Here is a 26,143-nt window from a genome sequence, read left to right on the forward strand (position 1 = left end):
TTATAGAGGAGAGGCCAGCACAAAACAAAAGCAACAAAAATATCCCCTAAACGGACTCAAGACCATGTGGGGACAAGCCCCCCATGGGAAAGAGTCGACAGATACATACAAGAGGTTAGAGCTGAAAGACCATGTAGTCACTAAAAGACCACCTGAGAGAAAATGTGAAAATAGCACATATAAGGTTAAGAGACAAGAAATTAACTGCCCTGTTCTGGAGGATAAAATTGGGACAATAAATATGTACTCATTGACCTCCTGGTAAAAATCAAACGGTGCTTTGAGAAATAAAATCATATTGTGGTGGTTTAATCTCTAACTCATGTCTGATTCTTCTCAACTCCATGGACTGTAGCCTGCCAGGGTCCTCCGTCCATAGGATTTTCCAGGCAAGAGTACTGGAATGGGTTGCCATTCCTTTCTCCAGGGGATCTTCCCAACTCAGGGATCGAACCCAAGTCTCCTGCACTGCATGAAGTTTCTTTACTGACTGAGCTACCAGGGAAGCCCCAAAGAAAATTAGAGAGCTGAAAGGTAGATCTTAAAATATTACTGCAGTCCAGAGATGCAAATTATAAAAAAACAAGTTAAAAATCATGGACAACCAACTAAGAAAGTCCAGTTTTTAAAATAGGAGCTTCCAGAAGAAAAGAATTAAAAGAATGGAGAGAGGCAATATTTAAAGAGATAAAAGCTGAGAATTTTTCCAACTTGTATCTATGAATTTAGATTCAAGAAGCTGATATAAACAAGCTAAAAATCCATGGTCATATGCATTGAAGGGAAGCAACAGAAGATGAAAGTTACAGTGGCAACTAGATTGATAGTTCATTTATATTTATTTATTTGTATTTATTTACAAAACAACTGTAAAATTTGGAAGGCAATGGGGAAATAACTTCAAAATACTATGAAAAATAACTGCCAGCCAAGTATTTTATTTCCAGATAAATGTTATTCAACAGGGAGCACACATGCAAAGTTGAAAGAATTCAAAAAGAGTCACAACCATTCTCTTTTGATCAAAGAATTACTTAAAATATGTGGTCTAGAAGGAAATGAAAGCCAAAATGGACAAATAGCATGCAAAATTCAGAGAGGAGCAATAAAATTGGTGGATGTATTCCTCTGTAAAACAACAATAAAAATAACTAACTGGAGGGAAGGCAAATAAGATGGAATTAAAATAGAGGAGCATTTCTCTTTAAGAGAACACATACAATTATTGACCACCCCCCCAATAAGATATCAATAACCTCAGATATGCAGACGAACACAGCCTTATGGCAGAAAGCAAAGAGGAACTAAAGAGCTTCTTGATGAAAGTAAAGAGGTGAATGAAAAAGCTAGCTTAAAACTCAACATTCAAGAAACAAAGATCATGACATCCAGTCCCATCACTTAAGGCAAATAGATGGGGAAACAATGGAAATAGTGACAGACTTAATTTTCAGTTCAGTTCAGTTGCTCAGTTGTGTCCGACTCTTTGCGACCCCATGAATCACAGCACGCCAGGCCTCCCTGTCCATCACCAACTCCCGGAGTTCACTCAGACTCACGTCCATCGAGTCAGTGATGCCATCCAGCCATCTCATCCTCTGTCGTCCCCTTCTCCTCCTGCCCCCAATCCCTCCCACCATCAGAGGCTTTTCCAATGAGTCAACTCTTCGCATGAGTTGGCCAAAGTACTGGAGTTTCAGCTTTAGCCTCATTCCTTCCAAAGAAATCCCAGGGCTGATCTCCTTCAGAATGGACTGGTTGGATCTCCTTGCAGTCCAAGGGACTCTCAAGAGTCTTCTCCAACACTACAGTCCAAAAGCATCAATTCTACGGTGCTCAGCCTTCTTCACAGTCCAACTCTCACATCCATACATGACCACAGGAAAAACCATAGCCTTGACTAGACGGACCTTTGTTGGCAAAGTAATGTCTCTGCTTTTTAATGTGCTATCTAGGTTGGTCATAACTTTCCTTCCAAGGAGTAAGCGTCTTTTAATTTCATGGCTGCAGTCACCATCTGCAGTGATTTTGGAGCCCCCAAAAATAGTCTGACACTGTGTCCACTGTTTCCCCATCTATTTCCCATGAACTGATGGGAACAGATGCCATGATCTTCGTTTTCTGAATGTTGAGCTTTAAGCCCACTTTTTCACTCTCCACTTTCACTTTCATCAAGAGGCTTTTGAGTTCCTCTTCACTTTCTGCCATAAGGGTGGTGTCATCTGCATATCTGAGGTTATTGATATTTCTCCCGGCAATCTTGATTCCAGCTTAATTCCAGCTTCCACCCCAGCGTTTGTCATGATGTACTCTGCATATAAGTTAAATAAGCAGGGTGACAATATACAGCCTTGATGTACTCCTTTTCCTATTTGGAACCAGTCTGTTGTTCCATGTTCATGTCTAACTGTTGCTTCCTGACCTGCATACAGGTTTCTCAAGAGGCAGGTCAGGTGGTCTGGTATTCCCATCTCTTTCAGAATTTTCCACAGTTTATTGTGATCCACACAGTCAAAGGCTTTGGCATAGTCAATAAAGCAGAAATAGATATTTTTCTGGAACTCTCTTGGGGGGCTCCAAAATCACTGCAGATGATGACTGCAGCCATGAAACTAAAAGAGGCTTGCTCCTTGAAAGAAAAGCTATGACCCACATAGACAGCATATTTAAATGCAGAGACATTACTTTGCCAACAAACGTCCATCTAGTCAAAGCTATGGTTTTTCCAGTAGTCATGTATGGATGTGAAAGTTGGACTATAAAGAATGCTGAGCACCAAAGAATTGATGCTTTTGAACTGTGGTGTTGGAGAAGACTCTTGAGAGTACCTTGGACTGCAAGGAGATCAAACCAGTCAATCCTAAAAGAAATCAGTCCTGAATATTCATTGGCAGGACTGATGCTGAAGCTGAAGCTCCAATAGTTTGGCCACCTGGTGCAAAGAACTGACTCACTGGAAAAGACTCTGAAGCTGGGAAAGAGTAAAGGCAGGAGAAGGGGATGACAGAGGATGAGATTGTTGGATGGCATCACCAACTCAATGGACGTGAGTTTGAGCAAGCTCCAAGAGTTGGTGATGCCAATAGGGAAGCCTGGCGTGCTGCAGTCCATGGGGTCACACATGACAGAAGAGTTGGTCCGAACAGTCGGACACAACTGAGCTACTGAACTGAATAAGATCATTGTGCCTGAAGCTTGCTTTAAAATGTCCAGTGACAAGTGGGAGGGATGGAGAAATAAAGAGAAATATGAAACAGACTGGGAGTAATTCAATCATTATTGAAGCTATTTGAAAACACATGAAATTTGTTATATTTTTCTCTATGCTTTAGTGACTATGTGGAAATTCCGTTAAGAAAATAATTATGAAGTTGGCATATGAGAAAAAAGGAAATCTCCATTATTTGTCTAATTAGGTAATAAAAGGCCTAAATTCCAAATAAAAGAGTTTGGATTAGGAAAAAACTAAATAGTAGTCCAAATTTGATCAAGTATAAGTGAGTAATCAAAAGAAGCAAATATATAAGGTTTCATCAAATTTTTATAGATACCAGAGAAGTCAACCTAGCAGTTAACACAATCAGTGAGAGATAAGTGGGTAAAGAAAAAATAGAAAACTGGCATATTTAACCTGGTTTTCTATTATACACACATGAAGAGTTTATTTCAGTTCTGTCAACATATGCAACCAAGTTAATTATTTTAATTGGATAGCTTATTTTTAAGAGTTTGTCAAAGACTTGAGTTAACTTATTGCTTGCATTGGATGGCTTAGGTTTTCTCTCTCTCTTTTTTTTCGTCTTTGAAACTCTAAACCCGTAATTGATAGCATTGTAGGTGGACCAGATGTTGATCTGTCTTTATATTAAGTGAATACAGAACATATGACTTATGCTTACGTTCTCCACTGACTTTCTAAATTCGTTCAGGATGTTCATCTCTCTTTTTGTACTGCATAACTCCCTAAAATCTTGCATATCCCATCAAATAACATCCTTCATAAAAGCTCAATTTTACTGGGAAACAATACAAAGCCTTTAGCAATCATCTCTTTGACTTTTGTTGGAAAAAAAAAAACTTGGCCCTAAAAGCTGGTTGTACATGTTTCTTTCTACACCTGACTAATGTACAAATGCAATTTTCAGTTTTATAAAAGTGATAATCCAGCTAGAACACTGGGGGAAAAGCAAGAGTTACTACAGTAAAGCCAACATCTGCTTTAAAACAAACCTTTCCGAGCTAAGTGAAAAATGCTGTTTATTTGGTGCTTAATATGTATGAAAAAAAAATCACATTTTTATGGTATCATAAATCATATTTTTATTTTAGGGAATAATCATATTTTCTAATAGCTTTTATTTGTGTTTGCATTGGGCAATCAATAACAGCTACTGGATATGTTTCAACATTCTGCTGGTGTGATTTTTTAATCTCTTCAGAATAATAGAAGAAACTTGTACTTGGCATTTTACCCTTATTTTTCTTGTAGCATTAACCAAAAATCAATAGGCTTTCCCTCAAAATTTTGTCTTTAACCTTAAATTCTCCAGTGACTACAAACATGCTTTTTTACTGTATGAAGGAGATGTTAATGAATTTTTTTTCCAACTTTGCAATCCACTGAAATCCCTGCAATTCATTTTATTATCTAAAACTTAACTGTTATGATTTTTGTAAATGGAAATCAGAGAACTTTTTTTTTAATGTAATAGAATTTTAAACTTGAATGAAATACTCAAAGCACATACCTTATTTTTGGTATGAGAAATTTGGAGGGGGGAGGAGAAAGAAAGGAACTGTTTGAACAGTTACTCAAATACCTGCATTTTAAAATAATAAAATAAGGCACTTAGCTGAGACACATTTATAGAAGCTTACTATACTTCATATTTCTATTCCTTCATCTCCCTTATTTCCCCTAATTTAGAATCAGGTTAAGTTATAAGAAGATCAGGAAGTATTTGGCCAGAAAAATAGGCTCTAGGTGAGGGAAATTTTCTCAATGCTGTAAAAGATTCTCTACAAATTATTGGACAGATACAAAAACTAAACAGCTAGAAAAAGTAAGTAGTTTATGATGGGAATCAAATGAAGAGATACATATTGGATAATTAAGATTAAGCAAAAATTTACATATAAAACAGAGCCCTTAGTAAGTGTTCAACAAATAACTTTAAAATGGAGATCAATGCCATTCTCCCAAATCTTCCCGCCCTCTCCCTCTCCCTCTCCCATAGAGTCCATAAGACTGTTCTATACATCAGTGTCTCTTTTGCTGTCTCGTACACAGGGTTATTGTTACCATCTTTCTAAATTCCATATATATGTGTTATTATACTGTATTGGTGTTTTTCCTTCTGGCTTACTTCACTCTGTATAATAGGCTCCAGTTTCATCCACCTCATTAGAATGGCATTGAAACATGTAAAATATCATGTATGAAACGAGATGCCAGTCCAGGTTCGATGCACGATACTGGATGCTTGGGGCTAATGCACTGGGACGACCCAGAGGGATGGTATGGGGAGGGAGGAGGGAGGAGGGTTCAGGATGGGGAACACATGTATACCTGTGGCGGATTCATTTTGATATTTGGCAAAACTAATATAATTATGTAAAGTTTAAAAATAAAATAAAATTTAAAAATAAATAAATAAATAAATAAAATGGAGATCATATCAGAGATCAGGTCTAGAAAGTCAATTTTGGACTTAAATCTAGAAACTTGAAAACCTGCCAAGTGCTCAGCAGAGGCTATGGAGATTGACCAAAGGGCCTGGAGCTACCCCTTTTTAGACCACACAAAGAAGAAAAGCAGGAGGTGAAACCACCCTCGTCTCATTTATGGATGCCCCATTCCCATCCATAAGCACCAACTACACCACCCTTCACGCCGGACACCGTGTTAGTCTTTTACTCACATTGTCCTATGACTTCCTACACCTATGAATGTAGTGGTGATCACCCTGCCATTTTCATCATGAGGAAACAGCTTCAGAGGGTTTCAGTAACTTGCCCAAGGCCACACAGCTAGTCGTTAACAAAGAAAGGTTCTGATACAGGTCTGTATGATTTCTGGCTACAGTGTATGGCCAAATTTTTATCTCCTGACTGCTTATCTCCATACTCATAGCTCTGCTACAGGATTTCATCCTTTCTTGCCCACAGAGTATCTTTAGCATCTTCACCTGGGCCCCTCTTTCTAGCCACAAAACAACTCAGCAGCCCTTCTAACTTGTAAGTGGGATCATGCCATTCCTCTGCATAGATTTCATTGGCTCCACGTCACCCAGGAGGAAGCCCCTAACCAGCAGAAAGGAATATATAAGTCCACTCAAAACTGAGTAGGATGAAGGAAGGAAAGGAAAAAGAGAGTGAGCAGGACCAGACCTGCACCTGGGGGTGGGGGAGCTGAAGCAGGGGTGAGATCCCCACATCAGAGCAATTGGTTGGGACTGAGAAAAGAGGCATTTGAGGCTGTCCAGGAGTGAAGCAGCTGATCTGTGACAGTCTGCATTGAGTATAAAACTACACAGACAAGCCCTACGTATCCCAGACAGGCGCACAATTTCACCAGAACACGTGACAGAAGTGAGCCATATCTCCTGTCTATATCTCCTGTCCCCATAGCTGCCAGCTTCCCTGAGTACCTGGTGTCACCAGGGTCCCTGCAATCCGAGCACCTGCACCATATCCACACTCACTCCTCACTGCCAGAGACTAGATAAGAGTCCTAATGACACCATATCTCCTGCTCCCAAGGCCTCCAGTCTCCCTGCACACCTGGTGACACCAGGATCCATGCAATCCAAGCAGCCACACCACTTCCATGTGAGGTCCTCACTGGGGCAGACCCAAGTCCTCTAGCAAACTCCTGAGGATAACCAATGTACAGAGGTGGAGATAAAAGCACAGTTGAGCTCCAGAGGCAGAATGGCTAAGGATAAAGATTGAAAATCTTTCCACCAGCTATACAAGTTGCAGATTAAATTTACATGATCAACTAGGAAAACTCTATGTCTAAGGAATATATCCCTGGAAAAGAAAATGGCAACACACTCCAGTATTCTTGCCTGGAGAATTCTATAGACAGAGAAGCCTGGCAGGCTACAGTCCATGGGGTCTCAAAGAGTTGGACATGACTGACTACCAAAAGAATATATAAAAGGACAATGAATGATCCCACAGAAGAAAATGCCATAGCTCTGGCTGTTGTGGGCATTAGAGGCAAGAATACGTAGGAGTAGGACCAGATTAGAGCCTGGACTGTCCCCAGAGCAGATCCAGAGACCAGCCCCCTCCCAGTATTGGAGGGCCTCTTAGGTAAGTGGAAGAGGGCTGTGGCTCAAAGTGGGGGAAAAGATGGTGACAACTGAAACCCAGGAAAAACATGTATTATTGTTCCTATATTTTGATTCATTCTGTAGTTGGTTCTGGATTTTTTCCCTCTGCTTTCTCTGTTTCTGTAGTTGTTGCTTTATTGTTTCTATTTAGGCTTTTGAGAACTTTTTTAAATCACACTTTATTTTCCTTTATATACTTCCATGTTGACTTTTTGTGGTTCTGTGTTTTTCTAGGGGTTTTTTGTTCTTGTTTTCATTTTCTTTCTTTCTTTTTTTTTTTTTTTTGCTGTTTTCTTTTCTTGCTGTATTCTTTAATGTATATAAATCTTTTTTATATACTTCTGTTTAACTTTACTTTTCTATTTTTTCTCTTTTTTTCACCATGTTTGTTTGTTTTGTTTCCTTTGCTTGACTCCTCAGTTGGCGCTCTGTTTGGTCTTGTTTTCTGCTGTGTTTTGGTTAGTTTTACTTTTAACTTGTTAATATCATTCTTGGTTTCCTTTGCTCACTGGATGTAACTTGTTTTCTTTGGACTGTTTTGGTTTTGTGTGCATGTGTGTTCCTTTGGTTCTGTTTCTATTTGTCTGATTTTCCATTTACCATTTGTCTGGGGTTCAGTTTTTGCTTCTTGATTTTATCTTTGTTTTCTCTGTGTTTGTTTTAGTCCCCTTCATTGACATAACAAATGGCTTGTAAGATCTTGGTTCCCCACCAACAGATTGGGCCTGAGCCTGTGGTGGGATCATTGAGTCAAGGACACTAGACTGCCAGAGAACTCCTGACCCCAGGAAGTATTAATTAGTGAAAACTTCCACAAAGGCCTCCACATGTATCCAAGATCAAGCACCACCAACTGCAGGCAGCACACAGAGCAGGATGCCTCACCCAATCAACAAGAAAGAGAAGAACACAAACCCAATCATCAGCATGCAGGCTTTCCCAAAGACACCCCAAAACACACCACCTCATACAGTCCTGCCCAGCAGAGGGGAAAAAACTCACCCTCTCCCATCAGAATTCAGGTACAAGTCCCTCCCAAGACAAGGCCTACACAAACCACTGGACCAACCTTACCCACCAAGGGCAGAAACCCAAAGCAAGAAGAAGTATGACCCTATAGCCTGGGGAAAGGAGACTCAAACACAGTAAATTAGATAAAATGAAAACACATGTTTTGAAACTAAAGAAAAAAGGTAAAAACCCATAAAACCAAATAAATGAAGGGGAGAGGAAATAGGTAAACTACCTGAAAAAGAATTAAGAGTAATGATAGTAAAGATGATCCAAAATCTCAAAAATAGAATGGAGAAAATGCAAGAGTCATTTAATGCATTTAACAAGGACCTAGAAAAAATAAAGAATAAGCAAACAGTGATAACAACACAATTACTAAAATTAAAAATACTCTGCTAAGTCGCTTCAGTCATGTCCGACTCTCTGCGACCCCATAGATGGCATCTCACCAGGCTCCCCCGTCCCTGGGATTCTCCAGGCAAGAACACTGGAGTGGGTTGCCATTTCCTTCTCCAGTGCATGAAAGTGAAAAGTGAAAGTGAAGTCACTCAGTCATGTCTGACTCTTAGTGACCCCATGGACTGCAGCCTACCAGGCTCCTCCATCCATGGGATTTTCCAGTCAAGAGTACTGGAGTGGGGTGCCATTTCCTTCTCTGAAAAATACTCTAGAAGGAATCAATAGCAGAATAACTGAGGCAGAAGAATGGATAAGTGAGCTGGAAGATAGAATGGTGGAAATACCTGCTGAAAAGCAGAATAAAGAAAAAAAGAATAAAAGAATTGTGGGTAGTCTCAGAGACCTATGGGACAATATTAAACACACCAAAATATGAGTTATAGGGGTCCCAGAAAAAGATGAGAAAAAGAAATGATCTGAGAAAATTTTTGAAGAGATTAGATCAAAAGCTTCCCTAACATAGGAAAGGAAATAGTCAATGAAGTCCAAGAAATTTAGAGAGTCCCATATAGGATAAATCCAAGGACTAACCAAAACTAAACACAAAGGAAAAACATTAAAAGCAGCAAGGAGGAAGCAGTATATAACATACAAGGGAAGCCTCATACAGTTAACAGCTGATCTTTCAGTAGAAACATTGCAGGCCCGAAGGGAATTACAGTATATATTTAAAGTAATGAAAGGAAAAAACCTACAACCAAGACTACTCTACCCAGAAAGGATCTCATTCAAAATTGATGGAAAAATAAAAAGTTTACAGACAAGCAAAAGTTTAGAGGATTTAGCACCACCAAATCAGCTTTACAACAAATGCTAAAGGAATTTCTATAGGTAGGAAACACAAGAGAAGGAAAAGACCTACAAAACAAAACCAAAACAATTAATAACATGGCAATAGGACCATATGTATCAAAAATTACTTTAAATGTAAGTGGATTAAATGCCCCAACCAAAAGACACAGAATGGCTAAATGGATACAAAAACAAGACCCCTATATATACTGCCTACAAGAGACCACTTAATACCTAGGGACACATACAGACTGAGAGTGAGAGGATGGAAAAAAATATTCCTTATACAGAGTGAAGTAAGTCAGAAAGAAAAACACCAATACAGTATATTAATGCATATATATGGAATTTAGAAAGATGGTAACGATGACCCTATACGCAAGACAGCAAAAGAGACACAGATGTAAAAAACAGACTTTTGGACTTTGTGGGAGAAGGTAAGGGTGGGAAGATTTGAGAGAATAGCATTGAAACATGTATATTATCATGTGTGAAATAGATTGCCAGTCCAAGTTCGATGCATGAGACAGGGTGCTCAGGGCTAGTGCACTGGGATGACCCTGAAGGATGGAATGGGGAGGGAGGTGAGAGGGATGTTCAGGATGGGGAACACATGTACACCCTTGGCTGATTCATGTCAACATATGGCAAAAACCACTATAATATTGTAAAGTAATTAGCCTCCAATTAAAATAAATAATTTTTTAAAAAATAAAATGGAAATTAAAAAAAGCTGGAATAACCATTCTCATATCAGACAGAATATACCTTATACTAAAGAATATTACAAGAGATAGAGAAGGGCATTACAAATGATCAAGAAGATAACCCAAGAAGACATAAAAATTGGTGTACCCAACATAAGAGCACTTCAATCCATAAAGCAAAAACAGACATAAAAGGAGAAATGGACAGTAACACAATAATAATATGGGGCTTTAACACCCCACTTGCACCAATTGTTGCTGTTGTTCAGTCACCCAGTCATGTCCAATTCTTTGTGAGCCCATGGACTGCAGCACGCCAGGCCTCCCTGTCCCTCACCTTCTCCTGGAGTTTTCCCAGGTTCATGTTCATTGCATCAGTGATGCCATGCAGCCATCTCATCCTCTGATACCATCTTCTCCTTCTGCCCTTGATCTTTCCCAAAATCAGGGACTTTTCCAATGAGCTGTCTGTTTGCATCAGATGACCAAAATGCTGGAGCTTCAGCCTCAGCATCAGCCCTTCCAGTGAACATTCAGGGTTGATCTCTCTTAGGATTGACTGGTTTGAGCTCCTTGCTGTCCAAGAGACTTTCAAGAGTCTTCTCCAGAACCACAGTTCAAAGGCATCAATTCTTGGGGGTTCTGCTTTCCTTACAGTCCAGCTCTCACAACCATACATGACCACTGGGAATACCATAGCCTTAACTATACAGACCTTTGCACCAATAGACAGATCATCTTAACAGAAAGTTAATAAGGAAACACAAGCATTAAAAGACACATTGTATCAGATGGACCTATTTTATATCTTCAGAATATTCCATCCAAATACAGAAGAATACACTTTCTTCCAAGTGGACATAGAATATTCTCCAGGTTAAATCACATCTTGGGTCACAAATTAAGGCTTGGTAAATTTAAGAAAACTGAAGTTGTATCAAGCATATTTTCTGACCACAATACTATGAAAGTAGACATCAATTACAAGGGGAAAAACTGTTTTAAAACACAAACACATGGATATGAAACAATGCACTTCTAAATAACCAATAGATTACTGAAGAAATAAAAGAGGAAATCAAAAAATACCTAGAAACAAGTTACAATGAAAACATATGCGATGTACTAAAATCACTGCTAAGAGGGAAGTTTATAGCAATACAAGTCTATCTCAGAAAACAAAAACATAAAATAAACAACCCAATCTTATGCCCAAAGCAACTAGAAGAAGAAACAAAGGCCCAAAGTGAGTAGAAAGAAAGAAATCATAAAGATTAGAGCAGAGATTAGTGAAAAAGAAATGAAAGAAACAATAGCAAAGTCAATAAAAGTAAAAGCTTGTTCTTCGAGAAGATAAGCAAGATTGACAAATGATTAGACAGATTCATCGAGATCAAATCAGCAAAATTAGAAATGAAAAAAAATACAACACACAATACAGAAATACAAAGCTTTAAGAGACTATTATGAGCAAATACATGCCAATAAAATGAACTAGATATCAATTACAGGGAACTGACTCATTAGAAAAGACCCTAATATTTGGAAAGATTGAAGACAAAAGGAGACAAGGACAGCAGAGGATCAGATGGTTGGATGGCACAACTGACTTGATGGACATGAGCTTGAGCAAACTCCCAGAGATAGTGAGGGACAGAGAAGTCTGGCGTGCTGCAGTCAGACATGACTTAGGAACTGAACCACACAACAAAATGGTATATCACAATTTTGTATATCCATTGAAGAAATGGACAGCTTCTTAGAAAATTTCAGTCTTCGAAGATTGAACCAGGAAGAAATAGAAATTACGAACAAGTCAATTACAAGCACTGAAATCAAAACTGCGATTAAAAAAAAATCCCAACAAACAAAAGCCAGGGCCAGATAGCTTCACAAGTGAATTCTATCAAACATTTAGAGAAGAACTAATGCCTATTCTTCTCAAAATCTTCCCAAAAATTGCAGAAGAAAACTTCCAAATTCATTATATGAGGCCACCACCACACTGATACCAAAACAGACAAAGATACCACAAAAATAAAAATTTACAGGCTAATATCACTGATGAACATAGATGCAAAAATCCTCAACAAAATTCTGACAAACAGGATCCAACAACACATTAAAAGAGTCATACATACATCATGATCAAGTCAGGTTTATCCAAGGGATGCAAGAATTTTTCAATGTATGCAAATCAATCAATGTGATATATCATTTTGTTGCATTTTTCAGTTGCTATATCATGTCCAACTCTTTGTAACCCCATGGACTGCAGCACTCCAGGCTTCCTTGTCCCTCACTATCTCCCAGAGCTTGCTCAAACTCTTGTCCATTGAGTCAGTGATGTCATCCAACCATCTCATCCTCTGCCACCCTCATCTCCTTTTGTCTTCAATCTTTCCCAACATCAGAGTCTTTTCCAATGAGTCAGCTGTTTGTATCAGGAGGCCAAAATATTGGAGCTTTAGCTTCAGCATCAGTTCTTCCAATGAATGAATAGGACTGAATACTTAGGACTGATTTCCTTTAGGACTGACAGGTTTGAGCTCCTCGCTGTCCAAGGGACTCTCAAAAATGGTGATAAAAATCATATGATCATCTCAATAGATGCAGAAAAAGCTTTCAACAATATTTAGCACCCATTCATGATAAAAAAAAAAAAACCTCTCCTAAATTAGGCATTGAAGGAACCTATTTCAACATAATAAAGGCCATATATGACATACCCACAGCAAACATTGTTCTCAATGGTAAAAAAAAATGAAAGCGTTTCTTCTAAGATCAGGAACAAGACAAGGGTGTCCTCTCTCATTGCTATTATTCAGCATAGTTCTAGAATTCCTAGCTATGGCAATCAGAGAAGAAAAAGACATAAAATAAATTCAGATGATGCTATAGATAGAAATAGATGGGAAACAGTGGAAACAGTGTCAGACTTTATTTTTGGGGGCTCCAAAATCACTGCAGATGGTGACTGCAGCCATGAAATTAAAAGACGCTTACTCCTTGGAAGGAAAGTTATGACCAACCTAGATAGCATATTCAAAAGCAGAGACATTACTTTGCCAACAAAGGTCCGTCTAGTCAAGGCTATGGTTTTTCTTGTGGTCATGTATGGATGTGAGAGTTGGACTGTGAAGAAGGCTGAGCACCGAAGAATTGATGCTTTTGAACTGTGGTGTTGGAGAAGACTCTTGAGAGTCCCTTGGACTGCAAGGAGATCCAACCAGTCCATTGTGAAGGAGATCAGCCCTGGCATTTCTTTGGAAGGAATGATGCTAAAGCTGAAACTCCAGTACTTTGGCCACCTCATGCGAAGAGCTGACTCATTGGAAAAGACTCTGATGCTGGGAGGGATTGCGGGCAGGAGAAGAAGGGGACACCAGAGGATGAGATGGCTGGATGGCATCAGTGACTTGATGGACTTGAGTCTGAGTGAACTCCGGGAGTTTGTGATGGACAGGGAGGCCTGGCGTGCTGCGATTCATGGGGTCGCAAAGAGTCGGACATGACTGAACGATTGAACTGAACTGAACTGATACATAGAAAACCTTACAAATGCTACCAGAAAATACTACAGCCAATCAGTGAACTTAGTGAAATCACAGGATACAAAATCAGTACACAAAAACCCTTTGCATTCCTATACACTAACAATGAAAACTCAGAATGAGAAATTAAGGAATCAATCCCATTTGCCATGGCAATAAAAAGAGTAAAACACCAAGGAATAAAACTACCTAAGTAGACAAAAGAGATGTATACAGATGTATAAGATGCTAATGAAAGAAATCAAAGATGACATAAACAGATGGAAAGATATACCACATTCTTGGAATGGAAGAATCAATATTGTGAAAATGACTATACCACCCAAAGCAATTTACAGGTTCAATACAATCTCTATCAAATTACCAATGCCATTTTTCACAGAGCTAGAACAAAAAAATTCACAATTCATATGGAAAAATAGGAGTCAAATAGCCAAAGCAATTTTGAGAAAGAAAAATGGAGCTGTAGGAATCAATCTTCCTTACTTCAGACTATACTACAAAGCTGTGGTCATCAAGACAGTTCAGTTCAGTTCAGTTGCTCAGTCTTGTCTGACTCTGTGATCCAATGGACTGCAGGACACTGGGCTTCCCTGTCCATCACCAACTCCCAGAGCTTACTCAAACTCATGTCCATCAAGTCAGTGATGCCATCCAGCCATCTCATCCTCTGTCATCCCCTTCTCCTACTGCCTTCAATCTTTCCCAGCATCGGGGTCTTTTCCAATGAATCAGTTCTTTGCATCAGGTGGCCAAAGTATTGGAGCTTCAGCTTCAGCATCAGTCCTGCCAATGAATACTCGGGACTGATTTCTTTTAGAATTGACTGGTTTGATCTCCTTGCAGTCCAAGGGACTCTCAAGAGTCTTCTCCAGCACCACAGTTGAAATCATCAATTCTTTGGCACTTATCCTTCTTTATAGTCAAATTCTCACATCCATACGTGATTACTGGTAAAACCATAGCTTTGACTAGACAGACCTTTGTTGGCAAAGTAATGACTCTGCTGTTTAATATGCTGTCTAGGCTGGTCATAGCTTTTCTTCCAAGGAGCAAGTGTCATTTAATTTCATGGCTGCAGTCACCATCTGCAGAGATTTTGGAGCCCAAGAAAATAGTCTGCCACTGTTTCCATTGTTTCCACATCTATTTGCCATGGAGTAATGGGACCGGATGCCATTATCTTAGTTTTTTGAATGTTGAGTTTTAAGCCAACGTTTTCATTCTCCTCTTTCACTTTCATCAAGAGCGACGAAAGCTCTTTAGTTCCTCTATGCCTTCGGTCATAAGAGTGGTGTCATCTGCATATCTGAGGTTATTGATAGTTCTCCCATCAATCTTGATTCCAGCTTGTACTTCATCCTGCCCGGCATTTCGCATGATGTACTCTGCATATAAGTTAAATAAGCAGAGTACAATATATAGCCTTGATGTACTTCTTTCCTGATTTGGAACCAGTCTGTTGTTCCGTGTCCATCAAGACAGTATATGGGCACAACAATAGAAATATAGTGGAATAGCATTGAAACATGTATATTATCATATGCAAAATAGATGACCAGTGCAAGTTCAATGCAAGAAGCAGGGCACTAAAAACGGGTGCTCTGGGACAACCCAGAGGGATGGGGTGAGGAGGGAGGTGAAAGGGGGGTCAGGATGGTGGGACACGTGTACATCCATGGCTGATTCATGTTGATGTATGGCAAAAACCACAATATTGTAAAGTAAATAGCCTAAATTAAAATAAATTAATTAAAAAAAAAAAGAAAAACCAAAAAGAAAAAATAGACATATAGATCAATGGATCAAGATAGGAAGCCCAAAGATATACCCAAGCACTTAAGGGCACTTTATCTTTGACAAAGGAGGAAAGAATATACAACGGAGAAAAGATATTCTCTTCAGTAACTGGTGTTGGGAAAACTGGACAGCTATGTTTAAGTGAGGGCCTCCCAGGTGGCTCAGTGGGTAAAGAATCTGCCTGCAAAGCAGGAGACACAGGTGATGCAATTTCAATTCCAGGGTCGGGAAGTTGCCCTGGAACAGGAAATGGCAACCCATGCCAGTGTTCTTGCCTGGAGAATCCCATGCACAGAGGAGCCTGGGAGCTACTCTAAGAATTGGACACTACTGAAATGACTAAGCATGCATGCACACATGTGCATGCTTAGTGTAAAAGAATGAAATTAGACCACTTCCTAACACCATTCAGTCAGTTCAGTTCAGTCGCTCAGTCATGTCCGACTGTTTGCGACCCCATGAATCACAGCACACCAGGCCTCCCTGTCCATCACCATCTCCCGGAGTTCACCCAGACTCATGTCCATTGAGTCAGTGATGCCATCCAGCCATCTCATACTCTGGCGTCCCCTTCTCCTCCTGCCCACAATCCCTTCCAGCATCAGAGTCTTTTACAACGAGTCAACTCTTCACATGAGGTGGCCAAAGTACTGGAGTTTCAGCTTTAGCATCATTCCTTCCAAAGAAATCCCAGGGCTAATCTCCTTCACAATGGACTGGTTGGATCTCCTTGCAGTCCAAGGCACTCTCAAGAGTCTTCTCCAACACCACAGTTCAAAAGCATCAATTCTTCAGTGCTCAGCCTTCTTCACAGTCCAACTCTCACATCCATACATGACCACAAGAAAAACCATAGCCTTGACTAGACGGACCTTTGTTGGCAAAGTAATGTCTCTGCTTTTCAATACGCTATCTAGGTTGGTCATAACTTTCCTTCCAAGGAGTAAGTGTCTTTTAATTTCATGGCTGCAGTCACCATCTGCAGTGATTTTAGAGCCCAGAAAAATAAAGTCTAACACTGTTTCCACTGTTTCCCCATCTATTTCCCATAAAGTGGTGGGACCGGATGCCAAGATCTTCGTTTTCTGATTGTTGAGCTTTAAGCCAACTTTTTCACTCTCCACTTTCACTTTCATCAAGAGGCTTTTGAGTTCCTCTTCACTTTCTGCATTAAGGGTGGTGTCATCTGCATATCTGAGCTTATTGATATTTCTCCCGGCAATCTTGATTCCAGCTTGTGTTTCTTCCAGTCCAGCGTTTCTCATGATGCACTCTGCATAGAAGTTAAATAAGCAGGGGGATAATATACAGCTTTGACAGACTCCTTTTCCTATTTGGAACCAGTCTGTTGTTCCATGTCCAGTTCTAACTGTTGCTTCCTGACCTGAATACAGATTTCTCAAGAGGCAGGTCAGGTGGTCTGGTATTCCCATCTCTTTCAGAATTTTCCACAGTTTATTGTGATCCACACAGTCAAAGGCTTTGGCATAGTCAATAAAGCAGAAATAGATGTTTTTCTGGAACTCTCTTGCTTTTTCCATGATCCAGCGGATGTTGGCAATTTGATCTCTGGTTCCTCTGCCTTTTCTAAAACCAGCTTGAACATCTGGAAGTTCACAGTTCACGTACTGCTGAAGCCTGGCTTGGAGAATTTTGAGCATTACTTTACTAGTGTGTGAGATGAGAGCAATTGTGTGGTAGTTTGAGCATTCTTTGGCATTGCCTTTCTTTGGGATTGGAATGAAAAGTGACCTTTTCCAGTCCTGTGGCCACTGCTGACTTTTCCAAATTTGCTGTCATATTGAGTGCAGCACTTTCACAGCATCATCTTTCAGGATTTGGAATAGCTCAACTGGAATTCCATCACCTCCACTAGCTTTGTTCGTAGTGTTGCTTTCTAAGGCCCACCTGACTTCACATTCCAGGATGTCTGGCTCTAGGTGAGTGATCACACCATCGTGATTTCTGGGTCATGAAGATCTTTTTTGTACAGTTCTTCTGTGTATTCTTGCCACCTCTTCTTAATCTCTTCTGCTTCTGTTAGGTCCATACCATTTCTGTCCTTTATTGAGCCCATCTTTGCATGAAATGTTCCCTTGGTATCTCTAATTTTCTTGAAGAGATCCCTAGTCTTTCCCATTCTGTTGTTTTCTTCTATTTCTTTGCATTGATCGCTGAGGAAGGCTTTCTTATCTCTTCTTGCTATTCTTTGGAACTCTGCATTCAGATGTTTATATCTTTCCTTTTCTCCTTTGCTTTTCTCTTCTCTTCTTTTCACAGATATTTGTAAGGCCTCCCCAGACAGCCATTTTGATTTTTTGCATTTCTTTTCCATGGGGATGATCTTGATCCCTGTCTCCTGTACAATGTCACGAACCTCCGTCCATAGTTTATCAGGCACTCTACCTAACACCATACACAAAAATAAATTCAAAATGGATTAAAAACCTAAATGTAAGACCAGAAACTATAAAACTCTTAGAGGAAAATATAGACTACTCTTTGACATAAATAATATTTTAAGGCATGTATATGAAATATAGAAAAATGGTACTGGTGAACCTATTTGCAGGGCAGCGGTAGAGATGTATTCATAGAGAACAGACTTGTGGACACAGTAGGGGAATTGAATATTGCACCACAATAGGACTCTGTTATCTCATCATAAAGCCGGAGAGGTGGCAGGATGCGGGGAGCAAGCTCCGCCCATGCCAAAGGTCATGAGGAAGGAGGCTTGGCATACGCAAAGGCAGGATCAAGCCTCAGGGGTCTCCCTGGAAATTCTCAAGCATCTACCCTCAAAACCAGAGTCTGCCTACTTTCTGCTTGTGCTTTCACCTACACCTCTGACTTTACGGGGGGCTGCCCCCCACTACCTCTCTCTGAAAAAGAGTTAGCTTACAGCTCCAGTTACTAATTCCTGGGTGTGACAGGTTAAACACTACAAACTCCTTTGGAAATCCTCTAGCCTGCCTGAATAGGTTTTTCCGGCCACATGTGATTGTTCAGAGCCTCCCAACTGTGAGAGGCAGGAGATGTTCTAAACTGTCTAAACACAGATTCCTTTGAGTAGTTAAAAGATTGATTAGAAATTGTATTGGTGAAGGGTTTTTCACTTATTGGGCCAATGTTTGCTGCTAAGTCTCCATACTCCTTACCTACTGTGTCCTTGGCAGTGTATTGATTGATATAATGGGTGTATAGAAATGTAAGTAGTAGCCTCAATGTTTGTAATCTTGGGCCCTTGAGTTAATTCTTTTCTTGATTGAGCCCACCTCACCTTTGCCCTATAGGAATGCAGCTTTGTCCAGTGCTTTTTTGGAGGCTGGTGCCTGACTTTGGAATAATCACCTTTAGAGAAAGATAAGTTTCTTAAAATGTTAACAGGCCTCCTGGCCAGAAGATGATGTAAATCACCTGAACTTTTGCATATGATAAGTTTGAAAGTCTGGCTTTGATTAGGACCAGGAACTGCTGTCCTTGCATGACTCCACCCCTTCCCCCATTATCCTCTATGCACAACTTAAGGTATAAAAACTACTTTGGAAAATAAAGTGCAGGCCTTGTTCACCGAAACTTGGTCTCCCCATGTCGCTCTCTCTCCCAAATTCTGGCTGAGTCTCCATCTGGAGCGCGGAACCCGCCATGCTTGCTAATTATGCCTGGGCTTCTAAGATCCGACCGGGGAGGCCTCAGTGTCTCCTCTCCTTCAGGAGAATGGAAGGACGCCTGCGGCCTACGCAAGTGGTGCAAACTTCTTGTCTTGAAGTTTTATTGGTCTCCCACGTAAACCAAGCTACTCAGCCTCTTTTCTCCACTGAATTTTCCTACTGAGCTATCCTCATCCTATTACTCTTTATATCTTTGATAAAATATTTAAATAAATAGGTCGCTGACGCCGTCCCCGCTTCGAATACCCTGGATCAGCCGGGGCTGGTCCCCGGCAGTAGTAACTGTCAGAGTGCAGCCTCTAGAGAATTCCCATCACACTGTTACATATTCAGTGTGTCAGTTCCCTTGGTAACAGCTCCCATCTCTCACAACATGCTGCTGGTGTGAGTCTCCAGTCAGAACCTAGGCCCTGGCTATTCAGAGTGTGGTTCTTGACCACAGGAACCACCTGGGGGGGTTGTCTGAAATCTGGGCTACCCCACTGTGCTGCATCAGAACTTGCATTTTAATGAGGCCCCAGGTGGTTCAAGTGTATGTTACAGTTTGAGACATTTTGCCCCAGCATATTGGGCTAAGGGTCTAAATAGGAAACAAGGGTTTACATGCCTTGAAGTGGACTTAATAAGCACCGGACCAAAATGCAGAACTTCAGTGATGTGTTCTGCCAACTACGCTAATGTAGATTTTAGAAATAATCAAGCCACAAAGTTTTGTGGGTGTTTATTTTGTGTTACTCAAGCATAAGCATCAGGCTCTCACTGAAAGTCCCCAAGATCAGAGGACCAGGGAATATGGGTCTGAGGGTGTGTTTTCCTGAATTGGTTTGCAGTGGAAGGAAGAAGAAACTTCTGCAATACTGGACCATAGATTAGATAAAAATGGATGTTAGAACACACAGAATTATTTAGTGCAGTTACTCCTTACTACACCAAATAAAGTGTTTCTCAGAAAATGTCAAGTTTCTGTGAACTCATTTTTTATGTCCTTAATTGTTGTTTAACAAGTGGGGCTGTACAATAGTCTCAAATATTTCTTTATGTTTTCTTTCCTAATTCAAGCAGATAGCACATGATGTTTTTCCCTTGCCTCAGAAAAGTTAGTTTCAGAGGATTCTGGTTCTGTTTTCAAAAGCATTAACTATCTGGAAGGACAGGATTACCAGAGAGAGGAAGGCTGTAAGGATACTCTCTGCTTTGATCACACTCATGTCATTTCTTAAGCTTTTTTTTTAATCACTCAAAAATTATTACTTCCAGTTCTTATTGCTTTTTAGTGAACAATGTTCTCCTAATACAGTAGCTTTACATTTCTTTTCCAAAGTACTTTCTTCTGAAAGTTACTGAAAAGCCTATAAAAGGAGTATAACCAAAAGACAAAAGGATATCCTCTATAAACAAGCAATCTTAACTAACATATAGAATGCTTGTTGTTGTTGTTGTTCAGTCGCTAAGTTGTATCTGATACTTTGTCCTGAGACCACAGGGACTCCCAGCACTGGGGAGGCCTCCTGTCACTGGACATCCCTCCTCAGGGTGATTTCTAAATTACCCTGCCCTACCCGTGTGGTCCACTGCTGTGTGGTCCAACCAGGTTCCCTGTTCTGCTGCTTCCAGGCCACCTAAGGACAGGGAGGGCTTGGACACAGCCTCTGGGGTGCCCCACAAGGCACACTCCCTGAGTCCTGCTGAATCTTGAGTCTGATCAAAGCAGAAAGTATTCCTTCACCTTCCTCTCTCTGGCAGTCCTGTTCCACACAATAGTTTATGCTTTTGAAAAAGAGAACCAGAATCATCTGAAACAAAGTGTACTATCTACCAGCTTGAATTAGGAAAGGAAAGATAAAGAAATATTTGAGAATATTGTACAGCCCCACTTGAATCCAAGTCACTAAATAAATAACAGTTCCGGGCATCAAAAAGCGAGAAAGTTTGGTCCCATTAGAAAGAAAGAAAAATTCAGGTTAGCTAGACTGACACTGGTAACAAGATACTGAGACAAGCCTGGCCTCTTTCATGCTGATGTGGAGCAGTCAGGGCTAAGCAAGAGGAAGCAAGGTTCTCTGTGGACATTCTGCCCAAGATCATCAGGAGCAGACCAGGACTTAAACCTGAAGGAGGGATAACCACACTGTCCATGTGTCCTTGGTGAGCCATCTCAGAGTAGTCCCTGCCTCCTTGACAGTAAGCACACCACCTCCACCCCTGTGCTCCAGAGTAGGCTGGTCTGCATCCTGGCAAGGATGGAAGAAGAGTTGGTCCATATTAGATGATAAAAAGACCCATGGCTGGAAAGGAAGTAAAGCTCTTGCTGTTGGCAGATGACATGATACTATATATAGAAAACCCTAAAGATACTATCAGAAAATCACTAGAGCTAATCAGTGAATTTAGCAAAGTTGCAGGATACAAAATCAATATACAGAAATCTCTTACATTACTATATAATAACAATGAGAAAACTGAAAGATAAATTAAAGAATCAATCCCATTTACCACAGCAACAAAAAGAATAAAGTATCCCCACCAACAGTGTAAGAGAGTTCCCTTTTCTCCACACCCTTTCCAGCATTTATTGCTTGTAGACTTTTGGCTCGCAGCCATTCTGACTGGCGTGAAATGGTACCTCATAGTGGTTTTGATTTGCATTTCTCTGATAATGAGTGATGTTGAGCATCTTTTCATGTGTTTGTTAGCCATCTGTATGTCTTCTTTGGAGAAATAAGTGCAGCCACTATGGAGAACAGTGTGGAGATTCCTTAAAAACCTGGAAATAGAACTGCCTTATGATCCAGCAATCCCACTGCTGGGCATACACACTGAGGAAACCAGAATTGAAAGAGACACATGCACCCCAATGTTCATCGCAGCACTGTTTATAATAGCCAGGACATGGAAGCAACCTAGATGCCCATCAGCAGATGAATGGATAAAGAAAGCTGTGGTACATATACACAATGGAGTATTACTCAGCCATTAAAAAGAATACACTTGAATCAGATCTAATGAGATGGATGAAACTGGAACCTATTATACAGAGTGAAGTAAGCCAGAAAGAAAAACACCAATACAGTATACTAACGCATATATATGGAATTTAGAAAGATGGTAACAATAATCCTGGGTACGAGACAGCAAAAGAGACACTGATGTATAGATCAGTCTTATGGACTCTGTGGGAGAGGGAGAGGGTGGGGAGATTTGGGAGAATGGCATTGAAACATGTATAATATCATGTATGAAACGAGTCGCCAGTCCAGGTTTGATGCACGATACTGGATGCTTGGGGCTGGTGCACTGGGATGACCCAAAGGGAGGGTATGGGGAGGGGGGAGGGAGGAGGGTTCAGGATGGGGAACACAGGTATACCTGTGGCAGATTCATTTCTATATTTGGCAAAACTAATACAATATTGTAAAGTTTAAAAATAAAATAAAATTTAAAAAAAAGAATAAAGTATCTAGGAATAAACTTATTTAAGAATACAAAAGAACTGTACACAGAAAATTATAAGACACTGATAAAAGAAATCAAAGATGACATAAACAGATGGACTTTATTTCATGTTCCTGGGTAAGAAGAATCAATATTGTGAAAATGACTATACTACCAAATGCAATCTACAGATTCAATGCAATCCCTATCAAATTACCAATGGCATTTTTCACAGAACTAGAACAAAAAATTTCACAATTCATAGGGAAATACAAAAGACCCTGAATAGCCAAAGCAGTCTTGAGAAAGAAGGATGGAGCTGGAGGAATCAACTTTCGTGACTTCAGATTATACTACAAAGCTACAGTCATCAAGATAGTATGGTACTGGCATAAAAACAGAAATATAGACCAAGGGGAAACGACAGAAAGTCCAGAAATAAATTCATGCACCTATGGGTACCTTATTTTTGACAAAAGAGGCAATAATATATAAATGGTGCTGGAAAAACTGGAAAGCTACATGTAAAAAAATGAAACTAGAACACTTCCTAACACCATCAGTTCAGTTCAGTTCAGTCGCTCAGTCGTGTCTGACTCTTTGCAACCTCATGGACTGCAGCATGTCAGGCCTCCCTATCCATCACCAACAGCCAGAGTTGACTCAAACTCATGTCCATCAAGTTGGTGATGCCATCCAACATCTCATCCTCTGTCGTCCCCTTCTCCTCCTGCTTTCAATTTTTCCCAGCATCAGGTTCTTTTCAAATGAGTCAGCTCTTCGTGTCAGGTGGCCAAAGTACTGGAGTTTCAGCTTCAGCATCATTCCTTCCAATGAATATTCAGGACTGATTTCCTTTAGGATGGACTGGTTGGATCTCCTTGCAATCCAAAGGACTCTCAGTCTTCTCCAACACCACAGTTCAAAAGCATCAATTCTTCAGTGCTCAGCTTTCTTTATAGTCCAACTCTCACATCCATACAAGACTACTGGAAAAACCATAGCCTTGAAGACCAACCTTTGTTGGCAAAGTAATGTCTCTGCTTTTGAATATGCTATCTAGGTTGGTCATAACATTCCTGCCAAGGAGTAAGCGTCTTTTAATTTCATGGCTGCAGTCACCATCTGCAGTGATTTTGGAGCCCCCCAAAATAAAATCTGTCACTGTTTCCACTGTTTCCCCATCTATTTGCCATGAAGTGATGGGGCCAGATGCCATGATCTGAGTTTCTGAATGTTGAGCTTTAAGCCAACTTTTTCACTCTCCTCTTTCACTTTCATCAAGAGGCTCTTTACTTCTTCTTTAATTTCTCCCATAAGGGTGGTGTCATCTGTATATCTGAGGTTACTGATAGCTCTCCCAACAATCTTGATTCCATCTTGTGCTTCATTCAGCCCAGGATTTCTCATGATGTACTTTGCATGTAAGTTAATTAAGCATGCTGACAATATGCAGCCTTGATGTACTTCTTTTCCTATTTGGAACAAGTCTTTTGCTTCATGTCCAGTTCTAACTGTTGTTTCTTGACCTGCATACAGATTTCTCAAGAGGTAGGTCAGGTGGTCTGGTATTCCCATCTCTTTCAGAATTTTCCACAGTTTATTGTGATCCATGCAGTCAAAGGCTTTGGCATAGTCAATAAAGCAGAAAAAGATGTTTTTCTGGAACTCTCTTGCTTTTTTGATGATCCAGTGGATGTTGACAGTTTGATCTCTGGTTCCTCAGCTTTTCTAAAACCAGCTTGAACATCTGGAAGTTCACGGTTTACATATTGCTGAATCCTGGCTTGGAGAACACCATACACAAAAATAAACTCTAAATGGATTAAAGACCTAAATGTAGGCCAGAATCCAGAAAACTCATAGAGAAAAACATAGGCAGAAGACTAGATGGCATAAATCAAAGCAAGATCCTCTCTGATCCACCTCCTAGAGTAATGTAAATAAAAACAAAAGTAAACAAATGGGACCTGTTTAAACTTAAAAGATTTTACACAGCAAAGGAAACTATAAACAAGGTGAAAAGACAACCCTCAGAATGGGAGAAAATAATAGCAAATGAAACAACTGACAAAGGATTAATTTCCAAAATTTACAAGCAGCTCATACAACTCAATACCAGAAAAATAAACAATCTAATCAAAAAGTGAGTAAAAGACCTAAACATACATTTCTCCAAAGAAGATATACGGATGGCTAACAAACACATGAAAAGATGCTCAACATTGCTCATTACTAGAGAAATGCAAATCAAAACTACAATGAGATATCACCTCACACCTGTCAGACTGGCCAACATCAAAAAGTCTACAAACAGTAAAAGCTGGAGAGGGTGTGGAGAAAAAAGAACACTCTTGAACTGTTGGTGGGAATGTAAATTGATATAGCCACTATGGAAGACAGTATGGAGATTCCTTTAAAAAGTAGGAATAAAAGCATCATATGACCCAGCAATCCTACTCCTAGGCATATACCCTGAGGAAACCAAAATTTACAAAGATACATGTATCCCATTGTTCATTGAAGCACTGTTTGCAGTAGCTTCCCTCATAGCTCAGTTGCTAAAGAATCCGTCTCCAATGCAGGAGACCCCAGTTTGATTCCTGGGTCAGGAAGATCCACTGGAGAAGGGATAAGCTACCCACTCCAGTATTCTTGGGCTTCCCTCATGTCTCACCTGGTAAAGAATCTGCCTGCAATGCAGGAGACCTGGGTTTGATCCCTGGGTTGGGAAGATCCCCTGGAGAAGGGAAAGGCTACCCACTCCAGTATTCTGGCCTGGAGAATTACATGGACTGTATAGTCCATGGGGTTGCGAAGAGTCGGACGCAACTGAGCGACTTTCACTTCTTCTTCACTTCACTTTACAATAGCTAGAACATGGAAGCAACCTAGATGTCCATCGACAAATGAATGGATAAAGAAGCTATGGTACATAAACTTAATGGAATATAACTCAGCCATAAAAACAAATGCATTTGAGTCAGTTCTAATGAGGTGGATGAACCTGGAGCCTATTATACAGAGTGAAATAAGTCAGAAAGGGAAAAATAAATGTCGTATACTAGTGCATATACACAGAATCTAGAAAAATGGTACTGAAGAATTTATGTGCAGGGCAGCAGAGGAGAAGCAGACATAGAGAACAGACTTACAGACACAAGGAGAGAGGAAGAGAGGGTGAGATGTATGAAAGGAGTAACATGGAAACTTATCACCATATGTAAAATATATAGGCAACGGGAATTTGCTGTATGGCTCAGGAAATTCAAACAGAGGCTCTGTATCAACCTAGAGGGGTGGGATGGGGAGGGAGATGGGATGGGAGAGGGGTTCAAAAGGGAGGGGATATGTATATATGTATACCTATG

This window comes from Bos javanicus, chromosome 23 (assembly GCF_032452875.1).
Source record: "Bos javanicus breed banteng chromosome 23, ARS-OSU_banteng_1.0, whole genome shotgun sequence".
NCBI classification, from domain to species: domain Eukaryota; kingdom Metazoa; phylum Chordata; class Mammalia; order Artiodactyla; family Bovidae; genus Bos; species Bos javanicus.